We start from the raw sequence: 15276 nt of genomic DNA on the forward strand, positions 1-15276 counted from the left end.
GTATAAAACTGAGAAGAAAAAAACCCTTAGTGAAAAACAACAACAACGGACGATTTAATCTTCGACGTTTCGGCCGGAGTCCGGCCTTCGTCAGGAAGGACTCCGGCCTTCCTGACGAAGGCCGGACTCCGGCCGAAACGTCGAAGATTAAATCGTCCGTTGTTGCTGTTTTTCACTAAGGATTTTTTTCGTCTCATTTATATATATATATATATAGTTGAAGTATTTTTTTTTTGCTCTGTTAGCGTAGCAAATAATATAAACATCAATATTCGGTGTACCCCAGCAATTCTCGTTCCTTAACGACTCCTTCGAACATTTTTATTTTTTCTATGTAGTCTTCCATAATTGCGTACTATTTAAATGCATTGGACGTGTTCGCAATTTGGTCTAATTCCCTTGTAAACGAGCTCTCGGGAAAACCAAGTCTCTTAAATTAGCTTGTCATCGTCCTCCGAAACCATTTAAGTTAGTTTTATTCAGCTAGGCTTGGGAAGCTGTAATATTTCACATTATGTTTCTTTTATGTGATGCCAATACAAGCGGATATTTAAAATATTTATGTGAAAGTAAAATTTGTTGTTGTGTATGTCGATTCATATAAAGAAGCAAGTCTTAATTAAACCAAAGCAATTCATGTCTTCATTGTAAAAGCGCAAAGTGCGTAGTAGAGGAGGACTGCAAACTACGGGTTTCAACAAACACCTGTCGCTAGTAATTGCACGTTTTTTACTTTGCTTCTGGGCAGCTATATATTTCACATGAACAAAGTGAGTATTCTACTTACTGATAGTGTTCACACATTCAGCATGAGGGTAATTTCTCATTTTATACGTCAAGGTAATACAATTATACGATATTTAAAAAAAAATATTCTTGCAGCTTTATTTGGGAACACTAATTTGGGGTTCATTTTTTTACTGTAGATGCAAGGAAGTTTTCGAGATGTACGAGAACCTATATAGTATGAGCTAAATTAGCAATTATAATGTTCAAAAGTTTTTTACCTTTTACATCCAATATCAAAAAGGGGTGCCTCACTTGCCTTTTGATGCCACATTAGAGCAATCTGTGCAAAGTTTTATTAAACGGCGCCCAATTAAAATTTTTACATCAAAGTTAGCTTGGCATCTAGGACCAAGTCTGAGCCCCTAAAACACGAATTTAAGGCCGCCACTTATTCACCGAGCCACCCAAGCCGCCCAACAAATACCCCTGTTAACAAAAAACAATAGCAATAATTTACACTATATTGTACTCTGGGCTGAAAATGGTGCGATATGTCACGATCGCTTGGGACTGGAAAAAGAGAATAATGTTCAACTGAATTTGGCAGTCCTTTGAAGGAAGTGATACGATTTCTGTATTCATTGCATGAGATTGTCGACTCACCTATTTTCCGCGCAGCTGTAGACTCCTTATTATAGGGGAACACTGCGAACCTTCGATGCATCGCCGATTCAGAACGCTCCTGGCAGTCGTTATCTTCTTCCGCGTTGTTCAAACCACTGGTTGTGTACTTTCAGGCGACATTAAATTGCTGCACAATCACAATCACAAAAAAAAACTAACATAAATTAAGTTATGAAGATTACATGCACAACGTGAAAAATAACGTGTTTGGATGTCTGGAAATGAATGGATTTGAAAAGAGGAACACTAGATTTGAGGAGCCACCAATGTTTAAATGTGTCATTGAGAAAAAAAAGAGCTAATTGTTACTCGCAGCTGGAACTACACACGAGCAATGCATATAAATACATAAAAAAGTTAGTTTATGCACTTGCCCCAAAATGCACATTTTTAGGCGCGATAAAATAAATAATTTACTACTTTTTAATTTATTAGTCGTTCTAATATTCAAAAAAGTAGAAACTTGGGTGCAAGAAACAAAATAAAAAAATATTCTTAAAATTTCGGTCTCTATCACCTTTATGGCTGACTTGTTACTAATAACCTGACATCTGACATCATGACTGCATAAATATATAAACGAGCATTTTATTGTTCATTATAGCAGATATTATTAGACACACCTATTCAATAATACAATTCCTCCTTTTTCAACGTACAGACTCTCAGCTAAGTTAGATTCGATTCATTCGTATAGATTTTTCAAAATGTTCAGCCTTCAAAGTCCAGGAACCTGAGACTAACTCTCTTACACGTATAAAGAGTCAAATCTCCGATAACCGCCACGAATGAGAGGGGCATCATTCAGAATGTACCCGTAAGAAATGAACTCCCATTAAAGCGACGGTGCGTAGTGAGCCAATGTAGAACAATATTACGCCGAGATCAAAAACACTTTTTCAGCAGCCTCCCAAACTCGTACTCATGTTTGCAGTTAAACATCGTGCTCAAAGGAATGAGAACATTAGTATTTAAGTCTTTAGGTCAATATTAGCAATACGTGAAAGGTGGAAACAGTTCAGGATTCTAATCACGTAAACATTCTACGCGCACGTTTTTTTTTTTTTACCTGGAGGAAGGTAGAAGCCGATTCTGTTTTACATTGGACGGTTTATACTTTATTTAACGTTGGAGCAGAACCGACGCTACGAGACATTACACACAGCCCAATGCCGTGGGGGCGACCCACGAACTTCTGGAGGAGCGTTGCGACGCGCGAGATAGAGAGACAGTTGATATGCTAGCAGCTCTGCATTGGCTAGGACGGCTTACAGCTTTCACAGCGGCCCATCACAAGATAAAATGGTGTATTGCATCGGGGTCGGTGGACGTGCGCAAACAAGGAGCTTTGCGCTTCATCAAACATGACTTTTCTAAAAACAAGGCCACAACAAAAAAATATTGAATGATAAAACACGGGCAGAATAAAACCCCTGATAATCGCCTAATCCTCCTCTGTAAAGAAAGAAATTATTTTCCTGATCGCGACACTCATTATAATTTCATGAGTTCATCTTCTTTTTTTTTTCTAACACTCAATCCTGTCATTTTCTTCTTTCCTTTTTTTTTTGTAGCCCCAATGGCGAACTTAAGAAGTAAATTACGTATAAAACAAGGGAAACTTTGTAGTTGCGATGGTATTTTCCCCAGTTTCTCAATTTTATGTGGGATAGATAGAAATAAGTTTAAGTATTGATTTAAATAAATGTGACAAGGTTAGAAGGCTGATAAAATAAATGATTGAAATTCAACAACTACAGTGATATGCTGGAGAGTAGAATATATGCGCTATCATAGCACAAACACAAAAGCCGGAAATATAAATGAGTTAAAATGATTGTCTTTTCTGACAGATACAATTGACTTGAAACATTAATACATCTGAACTTTCCCAGCGTCATATAAGTTCTATAAATATTCCTTATTCCATCCTTTCTTTGGAAAATAGGAGATCAGTTTCTGTTTAAGGAAGTTTGGCTGAACTCATACTATGTTCAGTTACTGCTCAATTATAACTAGGGGTTCGCAAGTTTAAAAACATTCGTAGGAAAAATGGCTACTGAGAGCAATCGTATTATTACCGTGTATGTAATAACTGCCTGAAGTGCTTTGTAAATCGTGAAAGTGGAAATATATTAATAACTCCTAATACGAATAGATGCGGGTATGCAGAAACTACAGAACAAATTAACACACACCTAAATAAAATGAGAATGAAAGAAACCACTTAGGACCTATTGCAACTCAGTCTAGAAGTAATAACACAGACGGAAAATGACTAAAAATAACAACGCCACACTCGTTGTCACACGCAGTCACTATGCCAAACAAAAAAGAACGAATATATATTAGGCCCAAAATGTGAACGCATATTTTCAAAAGTTACACTGTCAGATTCAATCATATTTACACACAAGAAAATTAACAAACGTGAAATGGTAAATTTAACAATTTGGAAGCTATAGTTTGTTCGCTGAGGGACCATCCTCGCCTTCTTTGTGCGGCGAACGCCACGGGATAAGACGGCAAATGCCTTGTCAACAACGCCAAGTTTTCTAAAAATAATGTACCCCTTATTTTTTTCTCCTTAAGTCGTGCACCGTAGGAATGTATATAATTTGTAAACTATTGATCTTAATGTATTTATATCGTTCAGCAGCGTGGGAATCATAAGCCAAAAAATAGCCCTTAAAACTTGGCTTTTGTGAAAGAGTTTTTCAGTACTCATTAATGAAGAGGTACCCCAAACGAGGGGGCAGTACGTTAAATTCGAGAAAAACAAATAATTATAAATCACCAGTTTAACATTTGCCGGAAAAACAAAACGACATCAATTTATAAGCCCTATCACATAGGATTGTTTCAGAATGATGTAGTTCGTATAGTTATCCCAAGTCCTGTTCTTATTAAAAACACTCCGAGAGTTTTAAAAGAACTATTTCATTGGAGACGAATCAATTATAACGTATGAGATAATACAATATCCTTATTTTGGTCACAAAATCATAGATTTTGTTTTACTGTTGTTGATTGCATTGAGTTGCTATCGCCCCATGATTTGCCCAGTTTCTGAAAGCTGTGGCTTTGCCCAGCCCAGCCACAGCTTTCAGAAGAAAAAAATTTGGTCGTATTGTCGGCATAAATGAAGAATTTAGCCTCAACATTAACGTTTACGATATCGTTGATAAACAAGTTAAAACATAATAGTCCTAATATACTATCTTGTGGTACACCTGAGGCAATGGGTTTCCAAATAGAACAATTAATTTGTGCATATTTCTGGCGGTAATGTTGGTAGGACTCTAAAAGTACCAGTGGTTGACCACGAATGCCATACGTTTCGAGCTTCTTAAAATATTATCATGACTAATGCAGTCAAAGTCCTTGGCGAAATGCCCCTAAAGTGATCCGATCATCGTCAAAAAATTTTAATATAAATTATTTTTGAGAAGTAAGGCGGTTTCAGTTGAACAGCTCTTCCTAAATCCAAATTGCGACGGAGTAATAAACTGGTATTTAGTTAATCGTCTACCACACGGCGATGAAGTAGCCATTCTAAAACTTCAGAAAAAACGGGTTGTATAGGCCTATGGTTACCCAGCACATTTTATCGCCTTGCTTAAGAACCTATATTTTCGAGACTTGCATGCTTGTAGGAAATACACCAATTTCAAAAGAAAGAATATAAATGTAAGTTAACACAGTCCAATTTTATTTACGACATATTTAATTTGACGTATTTGCATGTAATCGGCGTCATAGTTACTGTTAATATTTAAGTAAGTGATCTTATTAGCGGCTTCCAGGCTTGTGATTGGTTCTAATAAATCAAACTGCAGCTGTTATGGCCGATGATCTGCAAGAGTCATTGCCATCGGCATTGCCTGTTAAGTTTACCAAATATTTATGAAATACATGCGCTAGTTCTCTCCCCATTAATTTCATCCTCTCATGTTCTAACGTATCGACGGCACTTGACAATGGTGATGCTTTAACTAGCACACCCAGATGATGCCACATCAAGTCAGTGCGACCATTTGGTCAGAAAAAAAAAAGAGAAGAGTAGTGTCTGCTCTTTGCATGCCTGTTGTCACTATTCAGACTGTTTCGGTATGCTTTATATTTCTTTGAGATCATCGGGGATAACGTTTCTTGATAAAACTTGAAAACATACTGTCTTTCACGCGCATTTTACTGATCAAACTGGGAGCTACCCACATTTAACGAATTGTTTTGTTTATAATTTCTTATTTTTATATAGGAAGTAATGTTAATGTTATTTAAGCATTTCTTCAAAAAATATAAGCACGGTCAACCATTATTTTTGTTAACACTGCATCCCAAATTGCTGCTGCAATGTCTCACCTAGAGTTATCCAGGGCATTAGTTTGTATATTGGGGTAGATTATATAAGTGGGTATTTACTTGTTTTTCGAGATATTTGGAGGTTCACACACGAATTGTCTTTGAAGATTGCCAATCAAATCACAACGGATGACTGCGCTCTATTTTCGATTGCTATAAAATTGCTAATAAATGAATCTCAGACATCTGTAAAATGAAGCGTCATCATTGTGGGATTGTAAATCATAACAATGCATCTGTTCATGTTGATAAGGCTCTCCAAGTACACGGATATGCCTATAGCATTTTGTAACGTTCTTTTGCAGTACACGGAGAAGCCCATATCATTTCGAATCACTGCATATGTGTCAACAGCACATGATGTCAATAAGTTCATTCAAATAAGTATAACAAAATTATGTAACCTAACGGTTGTGCTTTTATTATAATTTTTGTTCTCTTTCGGTTATATCTTAACTTTATTAAGATACAGAAAAATAGAAACGAGAGGGCAAGAAAGACAACATAATTTTACTCGCTGTATCTGACCTGATTCCTTCCCTTTTCTTGGATTTGAGCTTTTTACATGATAAACTGTCAGAAATGTGCCTATCTTTTAAGTATTGCGTTATATCACTGAAGTTAATTTTAGGTCAAGAAATTTATGGTATGCTTATAGATATATATAATAATAATAATAATAATAATAATAATATTTTATTTCCATCACACTCGATGGCGGCGACCAAGGGAAAAAGCTGCATACACAGCTTGACGAGCCCTTGACCGCCTACAGTGCACGGCGACGGAACACAACAGGAAGAAAAAACAAAAAAACATACATACACACAGAGGATGCAACACGCAAAAATTCACCATGCCAGATAAAGCAATATAATCAAATACGAGAACAGTGATTTAACTAGTTTTCATGACCACCCATAACATATAATGAACGGATTTCCCCTATTGGCATTTTATTCCAGTCCAAGTTTTTCGATTCGTAAAGATGTAATAAATTAGGAATATTGTGCCTCAGCATTTGAGTGCCATAATTCGTTCTTGGCGTGACCACCCCCCAACATTCAGTGCCACGAGTAGGATAAGTAATAATATTTTTTGAGAGGCCGCCAAGGGTTACTAGGAAGTTTGTGTTCCTAATTAGCTCTATCTTAAGGCTTGTACTGAGCCTGTAAGCATACAAAGTGTGCACATTGATAATGCTTACCCAAATTGACTGATTGCCGTAATTGTTAGATTTACAGAACTATCGTTAGTCTCTGCCGCTAGACACACAACTCAACATAAGAATTTAGAATGGTGTAAGCGTTTCTAAAACAACCTAAAAAAGAAAACTCAAGTTTAACAATGCAAAAATAGGTCGAAACATAGAGGCGAAGAACTGTTCAATTATTTACGTGTCCCTCGGTAGAAGTTTCTTCTTGCTCTATCCGCGACGTCGGTCACTCTACTTTCAGCCCCAATCTGCTGGTTGCAATGATCAAAACTACCGGGAAACAAACATCTCTCTAAAGTGCTGCATTTCCAGGTCTAAAAGGACCGCCCATAGCTTACTTTTATGCTGGACGTTACGTATCAATAGTGTGAGGTCCCGGAAATACTTGCCTTCGTGCCGACTATTGTGAGGTGCTTTGTATGAGAAGAAGCGATGGGTCAGGAAGCCGCGGTTAAGTCTGAGCTTTACTACAATGTACACCCTAAAAAGATGCGTTCTTGAAAGATTCTTGTAAGCCCCAATATCTATTTTATCTTGTAAGGAGTGGTTTGGCCACAAACCCTGTCGCATTCTTGGCGTGCTAGAAAGGCAATTTGGAAATGAAAAGCTCCCTTGCATCAATAAAAGAGCTCAGAAGACCTCCTTATGGGTTTTTCACGAAGAAGCCTTTGAGAGGGTGCCAAAAAGTGTTTTTAGGGTCAAAAACATTGACAAGCCGAAGAACGCCTTATCATTATTTTACGACAACGTTTTTTTATAGTGTAGTACATAAAATACTAATTTGATAAATTATGTTCACGTGTATTTCGTTTATATATATAAAAAAACAAGAAAATTGTTTAGGTGTTTATTGTACAAAAATACATATTACGTTGTGTAATTTAAGTTTTTTTTAGCTACATGAAGATAAAGTCATTAGTGTATGTGTGTGCATATGTAGGAAATATAAGGTTTGAAAAGTCGGTGACTGTCTTTTTGTAATCCAAGAGTTGAAAATATGGCCTACCTTTTTGACGTTACATGACAACCTTGGAAATGTTTGTACAGTATATCAATCGAACGAGCTTTCCAATCGCAACTCAGGTACAATGTTGATAAAGGCAAGAAGAAAGAAAAGGGCGCATATACGAATATTTTTTTCTTTAACTTAAAATATATGCGCACTTTTGGTTGACAGGAATTATAGTTCGAATAAACATATCTGATAAATATGCAGTTCGAACACCAAAACAAACCTGGCTCTATTAATTTTTATTGATTATAATATGGAAACCTATTATAATCTGGCAAAATAAAATAGGACATAACAATTATCCTCAGCCATGCTCATTTAACTTGCTTGGTACAGCAGCAAGAAGCCACACGGATTGGTAACTGCTAGATCGAATACCTGAAATATACGAGAACAAAAAATAAAATTTTGGGCCTTTGGCAATCTAGAATTGACTTCAATTAGACAACAGAGGACATTCCTTTCAATCTTCAAAAGATCGAAAATGTGTTGCTGAGATGAATGTTCTTATTACACGGCCCTTGACAACCAAAGGTTTCTGGCCGGCAAAAATCCAATACTACCCTGCCAATGGGCACCTCTAATTGCTGGCACGTTAAGTCCCGAAGACAATATGAGATCGCGAATGCAACAAAAAAAGGCAACAACCATCCCACCCGCCCTTCCCCCGAAAGAAAAACAAAAAGTGGGAATGAAGCCGTCCTAGCTGTTAGTCAATTATCAAGAAAACGTTCTTTTTAGCAGAGTGAAGAATTCGTGTTATTGACGGCATCTTTCATTAGCAAGACCTTAATTGTGATGCTCTTATTCTGTCGTACGCTCCTTTACTTTTATTTCAATCAAATAAACGGCAATGGGTTATATTCCTTATACAGTTGATATTTTTATTGCAGCGTATTAATGTTTTTTTTTTGTTTTGTTTACTATCTAAAGCCAACTCATAGTTGAACCGCCTTTCCCCTCAATCGCCTCCAATGGCATCCTTAAAGGGGCCCTGCTAACCGTTTTTGGAATTTTTTTTTTTTTTTGCATCGCGTTTGCTAGAATTAGTAAGTGGAACACTAGCACACATTCGAATATAATAATTAAAACATCTGATGTGTTTTGAACATCATAGGTGACGGAAGTTAAAAACATTTTAGCACATTTTCTATTGTTCATGACTTCCTTGGTCTGAACCAACAGAGAACTGAAACGACACAAGTGTGCAATAACCACGCGCGATCTTCATAATTCTTGAAATTTACACCCAGTTCTGAAGATATGAACACCCCACCCATTTACGGGTGTTCCAATCAAAACATCACGCTCTCGACAGCATATCAGAAGGGTTCACGTGCCTATTCAACCAGTCCTGCCACTATAATTCTATGTCGTCAGTATCCGACGATCTAGATCAAGGATTTATAAAAAAAATGTTTGACTAAAGCGCCGGATCGGGGTTCTATTTCTGTCTCGTGTGCCGAAAAAAAAAATAAATAAATATAGTTGAAAATTAAAGCATAAAAATATTCTAAGATAGATTAACACAGATACCTTGTTTTGAAATGAGATAATTAGGTAATAACTATATATATTAAACAAGGATTGGGACCCTAAAAACTCATCAGGCATTAATCAAAGTTCATATTAACTTTGGCATGTTCACACAAGGCAGAGGGCTAATAAAAATTATAGACCTGATTCTGACAATATGATATATATAGAACAGGACTCTAAGCAGAATATACACCGGAAAGTAAAGAAATTTTAGCGTACGTAATTACTCAGAAATGCAAAGGAGAACTAAGAATGGTGATGCTGGTGTTAGAGAACGCACCTTACGATAAGCAGATTTCTCTCGTTTTTTTGTGGTATCTTCGTTTACTCCGGTTGATGCGCGTTGCGACGCCGTTTCTTTAAGCGTGCCTTGTTGTATTTCATGTCTGGGATTCGTGTTGCGCGAGAAATCACACGGCAAGTAGAGGAAGAAAAAGAGGTTTTGCTCGAAACGATGGAGCGCACTTGTGTCTGTCTTCCTTGAGGTTGTCAGTATTAATTCCATCAAATATCATTTGGTGCCAAAACCCGGGACTTAAGTACAACCAGGAGATGCCGCACCCTAGCCAGGAAAGTGTCGAACGCCTCAAAAGAAAAAGGATCACCCTGTGCGCCGCCACAACGAGAGTGATCAACGAGATCGGCGCCCTGTTGACCTAGGATCCGACTGAAATAGGTGAGCTGGAAGAACATCTTGGCATTCTACTCCTAAAAGAAGCCTCCCTAAAAGAGCTCGACAGAGAAATAGAGCGCTGGGGGAAGATGAAGCTCTAGAAGATGAAGTGAGTGGCGCTGAAGGGTATGCCGAACGCACCAGCGTAGCCAAAATACGAGTGCAGCGGAAGTTCAAGGAGCACGAAACGAGAAGCGATACAACGTTCGCTTTTCTGACACGCGGCAGAAACTCAAGGCAGCCTTCATTTAACCACGCCCTGAGCACAGTAAGGGTACCGAAATTGGAGATTGCCAAATGGGAAGGAGTCATTCGATTATGACCCGGCTTATGGGGCCATTTCAACTCAACGATTCATCAGAACGAGTCCCTCTCCGATATTGACAAATTTAAGAATCTGAAAAGCTACCTCATTGGTAGGGCTGCCATCGCAATTGAGGGACTTCAATTGACAACCAAAAACTACCAGGTTGCCCTAGACCTTCTTACCCAAAGATTCGGACAAACGAACCTAATTTTCGAAGACCACATGTCAAAGTTGATGGCTGTTAGAGTGGTTCACGACTCCTGGAACGCCGAGATACTCAGGACGCTGTACGACCAAATCGAAACGGGTGTCCGCAGCCTTGAGGACCTCGGGCTCGAAGAGAAAACGTATGGCGTGCTGCTCCTAACAGTGTTACGTAAGGCGATACCAGCCGATATTGGTCTGGAGTACAGCCGTAAGGTTATCGCGGAGTCAGTGAACCGAGAAAACATGTTGGGAAGGCTCTTGAGCTTTTTCTAAGGTGGGGTGGAGTGCCGCGAAAAGATGCAACCGGTAACTTAGGGCACGGTACGCCGGCGGAGCGACAGCGACAGCGCAGAGGAACCCAGAGTTGCATCGGCGGTGGAACGTACCACAACAACCGAGGCAGACGCACGGACGATCACGGCTCGGACGGCTGTGTTTCGGCCATGTCGCTGGAAAGCCGAGGAGCCATCCTGTAGCGAGAAAACCGCTGTTTTCGTTGCACTAAAAGGGGGCACTTGTCACGGGTATGCAGAGGCGCCAGATGGCTGAGATGTCCGCGGTGTGGCGGACGACACGTCGCCGGCTTGTGCAATCCCAGCGTGACAATCCGCGGTACGCAAGCAGAAGGGGACCCGGCCATCACAGCGGTGAGGGAGCAAGCGGGAGGAGAGATCTTGCAGTCATCAGTCGGAATCCAAGACAAAACAACCGGACCAAGCGAGAACTAGGTGCACCTGCAGACAGCACGGGTGTTGGCCGAAGGTTTTCAGGAGCGTGCGCTCCTCGGGCTCCTGCGGGATGGTGGCAGTCAGCGCACGTTTGTCCGACGCGACGTATCAGACAGGCTCCATTTCAGGATGCTGGGCGAGGAGGACCTCAGAATTTTTACCTTCGGCGGGAACGCAACGGCAAATCCAACGAAGTGCCATGGGGTGGAACTTCAGCTACGCAGTCGTTTCGACAGGAAAGACGTCCGGGCGGAGGCTCTCGAGCTGCCCTGAATTTGCGCTGACGTCATGATGGCCCTCTCAGAGGTTGTGGTGGCACAGATAAGTACGTAGGGCAAGAACATCGCGGATGTCACATCTGACAATGCAGTCGAGGACGGAATCGGGCTTCTGATCGGGGCCGATCACTACTGGGATGTCGTCGCCGGAAGCGTGAGACGCTTGAGCCCCAAGTTGATGGCAGTGGAGACGGTGTTTGGATGGACTCTGCAGAGCCAGTTCGGAACAACCAAGTCTACTGCAATCTGTTCGTCGGCCACAAACATGATGAGGGTTACCGTGAGACAGGAGACCGAACAAGAAATATCCGCTCAGCTTAGATCCTTTTGGGAACCGGAGCACATCGGAATCAAAGAACAACAAACGACAAACTCCATGAAGCCATACTTCAGCATCACAAGGAAACAATCAAGTACGAAGACGGTCGATATGAGGTGTCACTTCCATGGAAACAAACGGTCGAGGGAAGTCTCGAGGCTCATCTTGCAAAAGGAATGGTTCCCACTGAATCGGAGATTTTAGAAGCTCGCATGCTCCAGGAAGTCCGACAAGAAGCCGTACGAGAACTCGTTTCGTCGGAGGAAAGAGCAATGTGGTCGAATGCGTCCAGTGTGTGTTCCAGGGTATGTTCCAGGAGAGCCTTAGTCACCGCAACAGCAGCCTCAAAGACGCGGAGCAGGGAGCCTTCAATGTCAAAGACGGGGGTCCGCCGATACTTCTTGCCACGGGAGTCCACTTTAATCAGAGCCCGAACAAAGACCCAACGCCACAACGCCGCGCCACCGGAGTACCTCCAGTGGCGCGCCTCCAGCACCTCGTTCTTGGAGCGCTGAAAACGTGCACTGATGACGCCCTTGCCCGAACTAAATCAAGTCGGCGACGCACCGCCGAGACACGCCATGATCTGCGCCTCAGAGACACCCGGGCACCAAGAGCTCAGCAACAGGCCCATCGCTCTTGCATCTCGGCGTTTTGATCCGTCAATTTTCGACGTGTGCATCTACTTCGGCGGCTTTCTGGTCACCATCATTGTGCTCACGAGAATCGCCGCGTAGACACGACACCTCTTCAAGCAGAAAGATATGTTGGTAGTTCGGATAAGTAGAACAGGTCAACAAGCGCGAGGCGGCATTGACTCTTCGCTGAACCCTGTACTTGTGTGCGGCGTGCCCAAAATGACCAACATGGCCCATCTGTCCAGCGTCTGTTCACACATTATTTACACGAGCGACATAAGCATCATCACTGATGGCGTCGACTTTTCCGTCGTACCCACTGACAAAGCCGACTTCCCCTCATTCCGTTCGTTGGACACGACCGCTGCACGTCCGCTGGTGTCCGTTCTAATCGGTCCTCTGTGGCAGCAGGTGTAGGGAAGGGCTCAGTGGGGGCGCTTTAACGTTGGAGTAGTGCAGTTCCTCAGCAACACGAGTTGTCACGGTGCTGGAGATACCGTGCCACCACCATGGAAAACTTCTGGCGCAGGTGGCGTCGGGAGTACATACTAGAGTTAAGATCGGCGCACCTCTGCAGACCTGCCGCGTCGAGCGACCTCCGGGTGGGTCATTTGGCGCTCCTAAAAGAACACCGCCTGCCTAGGCACCTCTGGAGGACGTGCCGAATCAAGGAGATGTTCATGGGAAGCGATGGCAGGATGCGTTCCTGCAGACTTCTGTTACTCGGGGGAGCAAAACTCAAGCGACCCTTTCAGTTTGGACCCCTTAGAATTGTGTAATTAATGAGCTTCATCAGCTCATCAGGGGGAGAGTGTTGTATTTTGCGTGTGGGATTTGTGCTGCGCGAACACTCGCACGGCAAGTATAGGAAGAAAAAGAGCTTTTGCTCGAAACGACGGAGCGCTCTTGTGTCTGTCTTCTTTGAGGTTGTCCCTATTAATTATATCATATATCATGCCTATTTCTTCGCAGGTCGGGGCTACTGGAAGTGGGCCGCAGGTCTGGCTTCATTGCAAGTACCGCGGCTAGCCAAGGGCCGGTCGGAAGACCTCCGCGGGCCGGATGAAGTCCGTGGGCCGGATTAGGTCCGTGGGCCGGATTAGGTCCGTGGGCCGGGGTTCGGAGATCCGTGCTCTAGACCAATGTTGTCACTGGACGCTCGGGTTTTGCACTAATAGGCACACCCTTCGAGGCAGCATTTGGTTCTCTTCGTCCATTTGCACTGCGCCTTTAAAGCCCGCCATTACTGAGCATACTTTTAGTCCTGTACCTTTTATGAACTTTGTACACACTCTTCTGTAGCGTTCCCTGGGCCATGAGGGTATTGAAATAAATAAGTAAATGAGTATTCTGTCTCGCACTCGTGTCAAATAAACCGTGAAACAAAACCTGGTTGTCGTACACTATGATCATTCTCTCTGGTGAGATTTGCACATTGGGACGTCAGTAAAACGTCACTACACTGTCACAGTGACGATCAACTTCCAGTCATCACAGATAGGTGAATTTTATAAGAAGGCAGCACATGTAAGTATAGTGTTGTCATGAGATTACTGACGGTAATTTTTCTATAGCTATGGGCGTTTTGGGGAGACAAGTACATCTGAGCTTAGTTTCAAGGACACTTCCTCAGCGAAGTTACGTTAGACATCGGTATGGGGTATTCAGCAATCACTCTTCCTTCATTTTGTGATAAGCTCCGTGGCTTGAAAATATTGAAATAGAAAGACATCTCCAAGAAAATTAAAAAAAGTACATAACATAGGCGGCAAGTTATGCAGAGTTCAATTGTGGCCATATCCACTAAGAGGAGGTACCAAAGAAGACAAAACAAAGTGAAGGTTATTTTTTCTTAAACAATGTAAGCTTTCCTGCATAAAATAAAAAAATAGGGTAATTAATTTATTCTTCTTTCGGAAGTTTGATGTCATTTTCTCACTACAAGACGTCGCAGCCGTTCCGAAATAGGACGCAAGTATTCCCGGCGCTGCGGGCGCTGCAGCTCGAGCAATGTGTGTGTTACCAAACGACGCAGCTGCGTAACTTTGTCAACCTTTCCCACACCCTCTCCTTTTTTCGTTGTAATTTTTTTCCCAAAAGATGCCGTGCAAGTTGTCCGCAACACAGTTGAACTAAGAGGGGACCATCAACTTCTATCCTGATCTTTTTTACCAAAAGATTTGTTAGGAAAAGTTTGTGAAGGTTTGCATAATGCTAATAAAATATTAGCATAACAAAAAACTTCTTCGTGAAATACTTTCTCGGCGCGGAATTATTCTATTTCATTTTGAAATGGCCTCCCATAGCACAAGATGCTTGTTTGAAAGCTCAAGCACCGGAATGGTGTACTGGAGTGAGTTTGAAAGATGCTTTTGAAATAACGACGCCAGCCCAGAATATGTGTTTAAAAGTTTGAAGGACACGGGCGCGCCGAGTTCAACCGCCCGCCTTGAAGAAATAATAATTTGATATTTGTTCGAATTTATCATGTTACAATGTTAAATATGGTCTAGAATAGGGGACATATAATAGCCATAAAAGAGCACATTATAATTTTTTATACTTTATCTTTTCAGACTGA

This window comes from Ixodes scapularis, unplaced genomic scaffold, assembly GCF_016920785.2.
Source record: "Ixodes scapularis isolate PalLabHiFi unplaced genomic scaffold, ASM1692078v2 PGA_scaffold11__112_contigs__length_91849675, whole genome shotgun sequence".
NCBI lineage: Eukaryota > Metazoa > Arthropoda > Arachnida > Ixodida > Ixodidae > Ixodes > Ixodes scapularis.